The following is a 13,306-nucleotide window of genomic DNA, read 5'->3' as shown; positions in this document are numbered from 1 at the left end:
TAAATGCCTACAAAATCCTACAGAGCAAATTTCCCAAATACTTAGCTTGGGACCGGATGTAAAAATATTTATTTTCAATAAATATTTGAAAACCAAAAATGAACAAGTAAATGAGTGAGCATGACATCTGATGCCACAGACAGATCTTGCTGACTCCCACACAAGAACTCCGTCTCTTCCATTCAGCTCCCATGTGAAGTCCCCTACTTTGACACAGTGTGGTCCAGAAGATATTTTTCTGGTTTCCTGTTGGAAATGCCAGTTGTGGCAGACTCTCTTGCTTTCTACATCTTCCTAAAGCCTGCCATCACCTCAAAGAAGACAGAATGTTCTCATCTTTCGAAATTAAGGTACCAGGTTTTGTTCTGCTTTGTCAAGTCAGAAAGGTATGCAGATGCTCATTCCATTGGAACCATGCTCAGCATACCCTAAAATGCAGAAGTTAAGAAAGCAAATTCACTCTACTCTTATTCAACCAGATCCCACACTTTAGGACTAGACTGTTTTGAAAGAGAAGGGTAAGACCTTAATTCAATCCCAAGCAGATTAACTGGTTTGCCAGTTAACCCTCATCAATCTGATCACTGCTTCCATATAATAGGGAGAGTAGGGCAACTCTCCTTAAGGCAGAAAGAGAGGTTGCTGTTGATGCTGCTAAGTCGTTTCAATTGTGTCCGACTCTGTGCAACCCCATAGACGGCAGCCCACCAGGCTTCCCCGTCCCTGGGATCCCCCAGGCAAGAACACTGGAGTGAGTTGCCATTTCCTTCTCCAATGCATGAAAGTGAAAAGTCAAAGTGAAGTCGCTCAGTCGTGTCTGACTCCTAGCGACCCCATGGACTGCAGCCTACCAGGCGCCTCCGTCCATGGGATTTTCCAGGCAAGAGTACTGGAGTGGGTTGCCATTGCCTTCTAAGGAAACCCAATTTTTCAGTATTTTCTTCTCATTCCTCCTCCCCTGCCTTCGTCCATCACTGCCTACTTGCCCAGTTCTTCAGAGGAGTGAATTTCTTCCCCACACCCTGGATCACCTTCCCCAATGTTAATCCCTTCAAAGGCACATTTCCAGTAAACAGGCATTATTTCCAGCTCTGTGTGTCAGTGATTTGGAAATTGTTTGCGCACTTGCCTCATCTTCTCTCCCAAGACCACATTAACTGAGTGTTAACTATGATTTCCTTTCACGTAGATGGAAAAGTGATCTAGGTACTCAGTGTAAACGACTGACGTTTTAGGGACCTTGCTATCTCCATAAAAGCCTGAGTCACTGCTTGAGATCTAAAGGAGAAGCTTCTTTGTACGAGCCAAAATCACTTCTAGTGAAGTTATAATTCTACATATAAGGGCATCTCTTTGTTCTCTTTTTCAGAAAGATGAATGTCAGATCCACTTAGGCTGAAACTTTTTAGGGGAAAAACACAGTTAAAACTTTACTTAGAGCTGATTTTAATCCTGAATAATAGGAGCCATCAACAATATAAAGGTCAATTTTTAATTCCACAAGCCTATTAAATAGCTGGCATGTGCAAACAAGGACAGCTAAGGACGGTGAAAAAAAAATGCACTGGGAAATACACACAGGCCTTGTTTCATGGCACTTTATTGCTCTTTGTAGTTACTGTCTTTTTGTTTTTTTCCAAATTGAAGGTTTGTGGCACCACTTCATTAAGGGGGTCTATTGGTGCCATTTTTCCCAAGTGCATTTGTTCACTTCCTGTCTCTATGTCACATTTTAGTAATTCTAATATATCCATCATTTTCTTTATCATGATGTTTGTTATAAAGTGATCTGTGATCAGTGATCTTTGATGTTACTCTTCTAAAAAGATGACAACTTGCTGAAGGCTCAGATGAGGGTTGTTAGTCTCTTTTAATAATAAAACATTTTTAGATTAAGGTATGTACATTGGCTTTTTTAAAGACAGGATACAATTGCACACTGGGAACCAAAAAATTTCATATGACATGCTTTATTGCAAAAGTAGCTTTATCGAGGTGGTCTGGAAATGAACCCACAATATCACTGAGGTTTGCCTGTACCTGTATACTTTTGAGATAAATTCATTTTTTGTTTAATGCTAAACGGCTAGCATTTAAGCATATATATTATGCTGATTCTAGTATATATATAGATACACTATGTATATATACGTACATACTATCTATATTAGTGTATATATATGTGTGTGTATACATATATATACATATATATGTGTATATATATGTATAGTATATGTAATACGTATTGGGTTGGCCAAAATTTTCATTTGGAATATCTTACAGAAAAATCCAAACTTTTTGGCCAACCTAGTATACATATATAATGTTGTATATATTCTTTCCTGCTGCTGCTGCTAAGTCGCTTCAGTTGCGTCCGACTCAGTGCGACCCCATAGACGGCAGCCCACCAGGCTTCCCCGTCCCTGGGATTCTCCAGGCAAGAACACTGGAGTGGGTTGCCGTTTCCTTCCCCAATGCGTGAAAGTGAAAAGTGAAAGTGAAGTCGCTCAGTCACGTCTGACTCGAAGCAACCCCATGGACTGCAGCCTACCAGGCTCCTCTGTCCATGGGATTTTCCAGGCAAGAGTACTGGAGTGGAGCGCCATTGCCTTCTCCGACATACTCTCTAACCTTTCCTAATTTTTTGTTCTAGCACTTATTAGAATATTGAAGGTTTATAAACGTGTTCTCAGGTACCTTCTGAGAAATTTCATCGGAGCCTTTTCTGATGGTACTATTTCCCAGAACAACGTGTGTGTGCGCTGAGTCGTGTCTGACTCTGTGACCCTTTGGACTAGAGCCTGCCAGGCTCCTCTGTCCATGGGACTCTCCAGGCAAGAATGCTGGAATGGGTGGCCATTTCCTCCTCCAGGGGATCTTCCTGACCCAGGAATAGAGCCTGCATCTCCTGTGTCTCCTGCAATGGCAGGTGGGTCCTTGGCCACTCTGCCACTAGGGAAGTCCCCTCAGAAGAATGGCTGGTAATTATGGTTTTTAAAAAGTGTGGTTATCTGATGAATTAACTCTCTACGGAACACCATTCATGGTTCTCCATTTTCTGATGGGGACCAACTGATTAAAACCCAGTTATGACAGACATCACCCTCTGACCATTTTCATGTAAGGGCTGAAATGGTTCATTTCAGCAACATTAACTGAAGATACTTTAGAGTCTGAGGCCATTATCAGCGGTGCACTCCAAACAGCTTTCTCCCCGCTCGGGGGACAAGAAACCAAAGCCGCCAGTGGGAGCGCCAGAGAGCCCAGCAGCCAGCCCACTGCTCTGCTTGCCTTATCTTCGGAGAGGATATTGACAAATGTTTCCACCTACCCTGCCACCCCAGAGTTGCTGCTCCTGGTCGCAATCCTCAGCGCAGGATGCAAGGTAATTCCTCCCTGGATCCATTTCAGTTCCTTCGCATTCAATAATGACCTTGCTTTTTGGCCACCCCTTTTGGATGGTGGAAATTACTCAATTAAAATGTTTTAGAGAAGTCCTATCCTTTCACTTTCCAGAAAACTCTCAGTGGGTCCATCTCTCCCCCTAGAGACTGACAGGAGAGAATGACCTTACTAAGCGTTCCTATCCTCATACAAGGCCCACCTCCTAGATTAGTTACTACCTCTGCTTGGCTGTGGACATTTTCTAGGCTCACAGAAAATATCGTGCCTAGAAAAATATCTCTCTAGGCACGGATAGAGTAAAGCTAGTTTCCAATTTCAACCAGTAAAGATGGTTACAAGGCGGAAACAGAAAAGAAATGTACTCTAAATTACTAAAACACAGACACACGAAATGCTTAAAAAGAAGTTTTTCTTATTTCATGTAATCAGGTTAAAGCTTTCTCTCAACACTTTTTATATGAAAAGGTGATGGTTTCCTTTTAGTGAATAAATACCAAGGTGCCAGGGACTTTGTTTCTGCTCTAGTCTTGCCAAGCAGGAAAGAGGAATTAACGAAATTGCTATGGTCACATGATGGGCATTTGTTTGTGACTGAACTGGTGTTACTGCAGTCTTGAGAAAACTAGGAAGCAGAGAGGGGTTGAGAGTCTTGGCCATAGACATATTTTTCAGTTATTTACTTAGACCCAGAAGCTAGACCCCAGGATGGGTTGTTCAGGGGGTAGATTGCATATTTACAGAGGCAAGTTTTGGAGAAGTGAGATTTAGATGCACCACCACATTTAGACTTTGTTTTCCGGACCTTTTCTTTTAATCCAGATTTTGCACGTTTCTCTGATCTGCAGAATCCCATGGAGGCCCGTGTATCTCAGTGGTACAGTCCGTCATCATGAGCACACAGCAGTCCCCTGCCTGCTCCCTGATGAGTTCCAGCATCCTCTAGCCCACACTTCTTTAGTTTCAACCTGACAAGGGATCCAAGGCTCCTCTGAGCTCAAAAGGTCTCCCTATCTATAGCTTCCTGCAGCATATCTGACAAATCATGCCGACACTGCAGTCATTATCATTGTGAAATCCATGTCTTACGATCTGAATACATTTTTCACATATAAACTCTCTTAACTAAATACACTCTCCCACCTCTTCATGCTGAAAAAAAAAAAACCCACTAAAAATGAAGCCACATGTAGTTCCAGATAAAGTCGATAATTATAATAGTAATTAAAAATGAAGGAGTCCAGTTGTTAAGAGTGCTTCACGGAGCTTAAGCAGATAGCAACAGCATGGACTCACATCATGATGGCATGCTGTATCATTTCATCTTTCCCAAACTCTACCCGTGATTATATGGAAATTTCAGGGTTAGAGAAAGATTTTAATCTTCACAAAGGAAATATGAAATAAATGCTGAACAAAGTTAAATAAGCATCAAAGTGAAAATAAAAAGACAAACCATTAATACCAACTAGTTGTTTCCAGTGGGATTTCTAAATTCGTCTTTAGTGCCATGCCATTTGTTTGATAATTTCCTAAAATTCTTACAGTGCTAGTATATCTAAGTAAATTTAAAATAAATATAAAACAGTATAACTTAAAAGTGTTACTGCCATTATTCCCATAAGCCGGATAAAAGAAATAGGATCACAGATACAACTGCAATGTCGTGACCATGAATGACTTTGGCAGAGTTCAATAGCAATTTCAACATAACTGTGTGCTTCGTTGACTTAAAAGAGTGGTCATCTGAGTATCAACCTTAATCTTCTTTCTCTAAAAAATATTAAAAAAAATAAATGCTATATTTATAACAAAAAGACCTTTTGACACTCATTTTTAAAAATTGCATTTTAAAGAATCGAGTATGTGAAGCTTGTAAACAATGCTGAAGTCTTGATTCTGTCACATATTCACATGGCATCTACTTCTTTTCTAACAGCTCTTTGATGATTAAATTAAGTCAGATGACAGCAGCACTGGGATTTCCATCAGAGTGGTATACATATTAACCAGCAAAATGCTAAGAAAAACCTGCCAATGAAGAGTATGGATATTTTCTTATCAATAAGTATTAGAACTTCCTGTGGAGATTTTAGCTGGTGGCTTTAGAAAGGTATAAAAAAACTGCAACATTAACACGATAGCTTTTTATTTGCCTATTGAGTTTATGAGCAAGAAAAAGTTAAACAATTATGCATAATCCCTGAATTTCAGAGAGTTGCCATGCCCCTCCTTCATTCTCTGCCGACCCATGGCTGGATTTTTCTATGTGACGGTGATGAAATCACCTGAAAGCAACTCAGATGACGGAACAATCAGATGACAGCTGGGCCTTCTAATTTCCATGTCAAGGCATATCATATTTGGACTTGGAAGACTGTAAAACTTTTAGAAATTGATGTTCCGTTGTTTTCTGAAGATGGGGAAACAGTTTATCTCAATTATTGGTGCTGATTTTCCATTGCAACCAGATCAAATTATGTCAACATGCATTTTTAGTTTTTCCTTTAAGGTATGATGCTGTGGATTAGATGGTCCTAATGCAAGTATTGGATCTTGACAAATGGAAGAAAATCTGCAAAATATGTGAGATCATTCCTCTGGTTTGCATTTCCCTAGAGATGATCCTTACACATTTAATGCATGATAAAGAAGCAACTGACAATAAAGGAAATGCAAAAGAATGTGTATCCATTATTAAAAATTCCAGCACTACATCCATCTTAGGTTGAAAAGTCACAGAGTTCTTTTGGAAGTCTTTATCACAAACACTGATTTCCTATCTTGTGTGGGTATCAGGAGGTTGATCTGGGTTTATTTAGGTAGATTAGCTTTGTGAATATGTCTCAGTGAAAAAAACTTGCAGAAAAAAAAGACTGTATATTACATTAAGTGATTCTGCATAGAATCACATGCTGCATAACCACAGAAATCTCTACAAAATTTGCCTAAATATTTGAAATAAAACGTGACGCAGTTGTTTTCCTGTTAAAAATCTTAAATCCTTCAACTGAAACCGAATTTCATTTTTACTTATATTAAAACCAATGTTACTATTCACAGAAGTGATATTGTCAACAAAATATTAATATTTTGTGTGTTATCCACAAAACATTTTTAATGTAAGAATTGCACCATTTTAAAATAGTGTGAAATGTATTAAATTGATAAAAGGCCTGTTTCTTAAAGGGCTAATCTCTAGTGGAACCCTCTTCCCTTTACCTGCAGAAAATGAAATATTTTCTGCTGCTAGATAAAAGAAACAATTGTAACATATTAATACTTTAAAAATGTGGTATGAATTTATGACTGAGGGATAATTATGACCTTGTACCTTGAGTGAGATAATTCTGGGTGAATTCTTTGGCCTTTTAATAAGTCACAGATGCAATTTGATCCTAATAGATATCACTTGGTTACAGAACTTAAAAAAAATCTCACATAACCTTTGGCATGGACACTGTATATTAGGTAGGGGTTATAAAAAACTGCCAGGAGAAATTTTCTCAAGAAAAGTATGTAGAAGAATTTAAAATATTGATCTACTGTGGCTGCAGACCATGGTTACCAGTCCTTCCACCTGCCCATATGAAGATCGCTGCCGGCAGCAAGGGAAGAACGTAGCATGATGTTAAAGACTCAGTTTGAAGGTAGAGTCAGTTTGGTGTATTCTAAGTCCGTTCCTTTTGTTTTTTCAATTTCTCCTCAACTGTCCCAGTGGAATTCTTTCAATCTGTGTTTTGTTTTACCTGCACAGCTATTTCCCAGGGCACAGATACCTCCCAGTAATTTTAGAGAAAGGTACCTTCAAAATGCTAGATGGGCGTTTCATGACTTACAAAAATACAATATCACCAGATTACAGAGGATTTTGAAATCACAAGCTAACACTGCTGCCAAACATTAAAACCTGCAGAGTAAACTTGAAACTCTGCCTCAAGTACTTTATTTTTGATCAAGCAGATGATCCTAATGTATGCAGTTTAAATACTGTGTATCTCAGCTCCCATCTCATCCTCATAGAAATGAAAGGGTTGTGATGTAAATACAAATATTATATAACTTTGAACATCCAGAGCCAACTTTAATCCAAGATGAGCAAAATTAATTTAGATTATAAGACTCTGATCTACTGAGAAAATCAATTTATTAGCACTTGGCATAAATATACATTAAAGGAAACCAACCTCAGAAGCAAAGATAGCCTGAGAAAAACAAATCCAGTCGCAGATAAGTCTTGCTCATATTTTTTCTACCTTCAATAGTCTTTCAGCAGTGACTTCTATAACTGTTTGAAATCATTAAGCATATTTAACTTTCAATGTTAGAATGAAAAATAAAAGAAAAAAAGCAAAGTCAGAAATGTAAAGACTCTGGAAGCACCGATTTAGGAAAAAAAATGAAAGTCGTTTGTCTAAAGGGAGGAAGTACGGATTTGATAAGTTCATCATCACTGACTTAAAATATGTTCAGAACTTCGCTGGTGACATAAGGCATTTTTGAGGAAGCCAATTCTTTTCCTGATTAGAGATTCACAAATTTCTCAGCATGCACCACTGTGTGGAACCATTTAGGACCATGCCAGTACTTACCATTTGAAGAGATGGTTTTCAGTGTCCACATCACCTTTAAGCCCCAGATTCTTTCTAACCTTGTCATGAAGCAGATCTGAATTAAACTAACATACATACAAAGGGTTCATTTGCGATTTTCAACCTTAACGGACTTCAAACTGTCTCTCCATACTAATGAGGATCTTCAGTCCTATCCACTTCTGGCTATATGGTATACTGTGTCTTCACCGGCTGACTCACTCCACACTCTACTTTGCAGTTTATCATGATCTTGTGCACAGATACAATCCACATTGAATTCAGATGAGAATGCCCATTGCCTAGAGAATCTGGAGAAAAGTAGCAGCATTGTGGCTCAAATAATATTTCTCTGGCAAGAGAAATACTATAGTCAATGTAGATTACTTTCTCCTTCTCGAAGTGGAAGGTGGGAAACACAAGCAACTGCAGCAAATTATACTAACTCTCTGCAATGTATTTTTCTTGTTTTTTTTTTTTTGGGGGGGGTTACTTCTTATAAAAATTGACAAGATTCAGGACAACTTTGGACACTGTTCTAACAGCTTCATTTAATATTAGTTATGACTCATTTCTCCACTTAATACAAACTTCTCACTTTCTCTTGTGTTTATTACTTTTGAAACAACCTAGGCATTTTTCTAATTAGCTTTACTCTGCACAAAAAAATAACCCGACTGCAGTACCTTGTTAATGTGAAAGTGAACAACAGGGACCTTTCTGATCGAACATTCTCACTTCCTACCTCAAGACAGGCGTTCTGCATATATGCAAATGCTGCAGACAGATGGCTTTGTATATCTTACGCACTATAACATTAAGACATGTCCCCCCTCATTATAAAATCCTGAAAATTACCAGCGCTGCCTCTGCCATCTACATTTAAGAGATAGTTAACCTTTGGTAACATATCTATTGTGCTTATCTCAAAGTAAGGGAGGAAAACAGCTTAAACATTCTATCAAGTTCAGCCAAAACGTCCTACTTCACTTCATTGCCATAATACTTGATCTAGACTCCACATTTATAAAAGAAAATGAAAAGCAAATTCACAAGGCAGAGCTTCAAGTCATCAGCCTATCTTAGAAGGATTGTTATTTTATGCCCGGAACATTTTACAAGCTCCAAACCCTTCCCCAGTACAATATTTTAGGAAGCTGAAATTACTTCTGCACGTCTTACCACCCAAGCACCTGACAGTTTGGATTAAAAATAGTATATACACAGCAACTCCCTGGTTACTATTTCCCTGAAGTTTTAAGGCACTCAAATTATTGAATCTTCTTTCTAAGAATTACTGGAGAGGTCGATGAAAACACATATCAAACTATTCTCAGGTAATTCTCCCACTAAAATCAACTGGCCTCTGTTAGTGCGATTCATTAGGACTAATGAAAATTACCATCTCCAGTAGCCAGTCTGTACCTTTCCAGACATCCTTCCCCAGGATCCATCACCATGCCCAGCTCTGCCTTCCATCCTGCTCCTTGTAGTGCTGAGTGAGGCACTCACTCCTTCATTAAATAGCATTAAAAATAGACCACACAGAACTCCCCAGTGGAGCATGCTCTAATGGGGTTAGTGCCACAGTTCTCAAGGTAACCACACTCAGCTGGTATCCAAGAAGGAAAGTCACTGGGAGACCAGCAATTTACAAATTTAATAGTGCAGTGTACCCAAACCTATCTCAGTCTGAGCAGAATACTGTAAAAGAGAAATCAGCATGCAGTGAAATGAAGTCACAGAGAAGCTCGAGGTGCATTTCTGGAGTGTGTAAGTTTCTTTCAATACACCTCACTGAAAAAGTACTCTGCTGAATAAACATTCATCCAAAGCAACTTATTTCAAGATTTATTGGACAATATTAATCACAAGCAGTGAGGATAAGTTAAGGCGTCTCTGTAGAGCAGTCTGAATGTCTTAAAACTGTATTTAAAGCAGATTACTTGAGACCAAGTGACAGTATTAATAAGCAAGGGTAGTAACAGACTAGCCTTTTGCAAGGAAGAACTGTATTCCTTAAAGAATATTCTAAACTCCCTCTCTGGAGCCTTGAAAAACATTCTGTTCAAGTGACAAAAAGAAGTATAAGAATGTTATTAGAAAGGAAATTCAGGATCAAACACACATACATACCTTAGAAATCCGTGTCAACCTGAGATGAGGGCATATGTTATTATCTCCCATGCGATCCTTATTGGGAAAAAGCAGAAGTAATCACTGCCAAGATAATCAGACTACTCGGCTACATGGCTAGAGCTCTAGGCTTCCAAATGACTGCCCTCTGCGAAAATGACATTACCTAAAATCTTACGAAGACATGTAAGCCCTGTAGTGACAAAACCTGAGCAGTAGCTGCATTTATTTTAAAGTGTCAAAGGTTTCCTAACTTTTACCAAATGAAAAGTGATTTCCTGTCAGCTCCATTTCTCCGTTTCCTCAAAACAATCACAGCCATTTTGGTCACCAAAGTGGATGAAGAAGACGTGGGGATCGTTCGGATTTCTTCAGTATTTGAGTGAAATCTTGTCCACATTCAGCCTAAACTTTGGAGATCGTCATCTTTATTTGGGGAGGCTGAAGTGTCATACCAACAGACTCGGAAAAAGTCAGAAATTAAAATGGGCATCTGCACTCCAATCTCGTGAAAGTGATTTTTACCAGCCTTCCATCCATCTAACTTTCAATTCTTTCTTTGTCTTTCCAGCTCAGATTCTGTGCTTGCCTATATCTTCAGGCTACTGAACTGACAGCAACAACATCCACTCCAGCTCCATTTCCATGCATAAACACCCAGAGAATCCATTTCTCTTCCTAGGAAACTTTCTATACACCTGTCTCATTCAACTCCATTCTACCACTACATCTACAACCCTGAGGCAGAAAATGTTAAATTGGGAGTTTGCAATAATACAGAATTCAGACACACAAAAATGAAGCTGAACATCTTTCCTCTAATTCCTGGGGGAGCCAGGATCTCAAGTCCTCTGAGGACAACAAACAGATGACAACTTTCTGCCCCTTGCATAGCTCTCTTCCAAAAGAAATATGCACATTCCCAACTTTCTACAGAGAAGCCTTTAAAGATCAACTGTGTACTTCTCTAATGAAGAGACCTGCTCTTTTCCATTCTCTTCCTGCTTTTCATTTTTGCCTCATTCTGGGGAGGGGGGAGTCTACCCCTCCTCCGACAAAGCACGAAAACACAACACATACAAACAACAGCTTTCTACAAACAGGAAGGAGAGAGCTAGACTTAAAGACAACTCGAAGGAAAAGCACAGACGCAAGGCAGGAAGGAAGAGAAAAAAAAGAGAAAGAAATGACAAAAGGCGTGCGATGTTCACGTCGGAAGACCTTAAAATTATTTTACCTTGACCGAAAAGTGGACGTCCCCCCAGCGTCTCTGTTCCTTGATTTTGGTTTGTGGCTTTTATTAGTATTATTGTTTCTCACGGATGACTTGGCTGTATTTGTTTGCTTTGGCTTATTATTGTTATTATTTGGGGTCGATTTATTCAACTGCTAATAAAAGGAGCCTTCTGCGGCGTCGGCGGGGCTCCCGGCAGGGCTGCGGCACCCAGGGCTGCGGCCACAGCAGCGGCTTCGGCCGGTGACCCCGAGGTCCCTGCGGCTCCCCGCTGCTCAGATGCGCTCGCGGGGCGCTGCCGCCGCCTTCTCGGCCCCTGGCTGCGGAGAGGGAGCGGGCTCCCGCCTCCTGGCTGCCAGTCCGTCCCCGGGCACGGCTGTCTGTCTGGCCTTCTGTCCCTCAGCCCGGCAGCCCACCGCGGGCTTGCCGCCGTCCCGCGATCCGCTCTCGGAGCTGCCCCTCGTGGCGGTCCCTCCGCGACTCTTGGTCCCGCTAGCGAGGCAGGGACCTTCTCCCGGTCTTCTGCACCCGCATCTCCCTCGTTCTGCCACTCCGCGCCCCCGGCCGCTTCCCTCGGACAGAGGAGGGCGTCTGCAGGGAGGGCGCGCGAGGCCGCTACGCGCTCTCCCTCCCGTCTGCGTCCCCTGCCTCTCCCTCCCTCTCTCTGCGTGCCGGTCTCCGCGTCTCCAGTCGTCTAACTGCTCCCACCTGTCCCTCCCCGAGCCAGCCAGCGTCGGGCGTCCCTGGGTCCCGCGCGCCCAGCTCCCCGCCTCCGCGCGCCCCTGCCCTCCCACGCGCCCGGCTCCTCCCCGTAGCCCCGGCCGTGGCCGGTCCCCGCCCGGGCTGGCGGCAGTGTGCGGGTCGCATGTGGCGTGGCAGCTGCTCAGCCGGCAGACTCCAGCCTCTGACCCGCCACACCCGGGAGATGGCCGCGGTCGGGCGCCTGCGGGGGCCGGGCCTCGGCCACCAGGCGCAGCCGGAGTTGGCTGAGCCGGAGCGCGGGCACCTGCCCGGTGTGCCCGGAGCGCGTGGTGGTGCCATCCGTCCCCTGGCGGGTCTACTCCACCGGGCCCCGGGCAGGAGACAAAGCGCCCGAGCCACGAACGGCGCGTGAACATCATTCATCAAAGAGAAGACTGGCACGTTGCCCCCTGCCCCTCCACCATGCGTCCCCGCTCTCGGCCAGCGCGCATCCCTCCCCGCCCGGGGCCAAAGCCCCAAGTACCTCTCCTGGGCGCCTCCCGACTCTGGCGGCGGACACCTGGCCAAGCCGTGCTCACTCCCTTCCTCCGGGGCTCACTCTCCAGGCCAACTCTGCAGAGAATATCCCACAACAATAACACCTCACTCCACCCAAATCCAGCCGAAGCCTCAGCGCTCTCAGACATTCGCGGCTTTGAGCAGGACCCCAAGTCCTCTTGTGCTGCGCCAAGTGGACTCCCCGTGGGCGCCCGCCCAGCCCGCTGCCCACCCGGGCGCTAACTGAGAATCACAGAGGTGCCCCAGAAACCCCTGCAGGCTAGGGCGTGGGGCAGGGCGCAGAGTTGACATCCCAAGAAATAAAAGGGCTGCATTTCCTGTTTGTTTGGAGATGTGCTATTTTTATTATCTGTAATTCATTCCCCCCCCCCCCCATTGTTTCAAGGTACACACTACCAAAGGAAAAAAAAAAAAGGAATAGTGGAGGAATGGGAATACATTTCCGGAACACCGCCCACCCCTCCTGAGTAGAATGTAGAGCCTACTTTTTCAACATCACAGGTCACCAGCCAAGATAGATCACTCTGGCGTTCTGCCCCCAGCTGAGAGCAAGGCATTTGATTCTGGGCTTCCTTGCTAGGCTGTTATTAATGGGAAGCAAAATTATAGTTGTACGCGCCTGCATGGAATTGCCAAAGCTTATTCTGACAGTATTCAGCAATTCAGCTTCTGAAATGTAGAC

The 13,306-nt window shown here is 42.6% G+C and overlaps 1 protein-coding gene across 28 annotated transcripts in view; it reads right to left on the bottom strand.

The window, feature by feature from the left end:
- ARPP21 (cAMP regulated phosphoprotein 21) overlaps positions 1–12,925 on the bottom strand; it is a 163,831-nt gene extending 150,906 nt beyond the window's left edge. For 18 of the 28 annotated variants that reach the window (XM_069561352.1, XM_069561355.1, XM_069561356.1 and 15 more), the window contains exon 1: positions 11,368–12,270. The gene's annotated coding sequence lies outside the window, so the exon portion shown is untranslated. Of the gene's footprint in view, positions 1–10,130; positions 10,188–11,367; positions 12,271–12,589 lie in introns of those variants that run through there. The other 10 variants (XM_069561353.1, XM_069561363.1, XM_069561366.1 and 7 more) reach the window with 5 other exon arrangements.
- Between the last annotated feature and the right edge of the window lie 381 nt (positions 12,926–13,306).

Source organism: Ovis canadensis, chromosome 19, assembly GCF_042477335.2.
Source record: "Ovis canadensis isolate MfBH-ARS-UI-01 breed Bighorn chromosome 19, ARS-UI_OviCan_v2, whole genome shotgun sequence".
Classification (NCBI taxonomy): Eukaryota; Metazoa; Chordata; class Mammalia; order Artiodactyla; family Bovidae; genus Ovis; species Ovis canadensis.
This window is presented reverse-complemented; position numbering and strand designations above follow the sequence as displayed.